This window comes from Octopus bimaculoides, chromosome 17, assembly GCF_001194135.2.
Source record: "Octopus bimaculoides isolate UCB-OBI-ISO-001 chromosome 17, ASM119413v2, whole genome shotgun sequence".
NCBI classification, from domain to species: domain Eukaryota; kingdom Metazoa; phylum Mollusca; class Cephalopoda; order Octopoda; family Octopodidae; genus Octopus; species Octopus bimaculoides.
This window is the reverse complement of record NC_068997.1, coordinates 34,365,430-34,366,042: the sequence shown is the minus strand read 5'-3', so window position 1 is coordinate 34,366,042 and position 613 is coordinate 34,365,430.

The window sequence follows — 613 nt, the reverse complement described above, 5'->3', positions numbered from 1 at the left end:
TAGTGTGAATGGAGGATTCGGGTTTTATTATTCTCAGTTTCTAGCCAGAGTTCGGTATCTAATACAGGTAATCTATGGTTAGGGTGTTTAGTAGGGTAGTCTATCGTAACTTTAATACTCTGGTGGATGGAGTTAGCTATTTGCTGGATGCTCTCCATGGTATTATTTTCTATTTCTATTTCAGGGGTACTCTCTTGTGGGGGTGTCTTTACCACTAAGTTGATATCATCGACATATCGAGAGTACATATTCACGAGTATGGAGTTCTGTGTCAGGCGTTCCTTAAGCCTTCTGTTCCACCATACCATGAAGAGATTGGCCACATCACCGGCGATACTAACACCGATGGCTGCTCCCTCGTCCTGGGCATATAATTTGTTGTTAATGTGTGGCCTTTTAGGGTAACCTTTATACTAGCTCCTAGTGCATGTGCGATCATTTTTTTTACCTGATGAATATTAGCGGGGGTCCGTATGGCTCTGGTCCATCCACTCCATCTCTCTATAGGGGTCTTCTTAGGTAAGAAGTCAAGGTAGAAAATGCTAAAATAATTTTATAAAAACATTTCAGTCCCGGTTTCAGTCATTGAGACTTTTTCAATTGTAAGTATGGA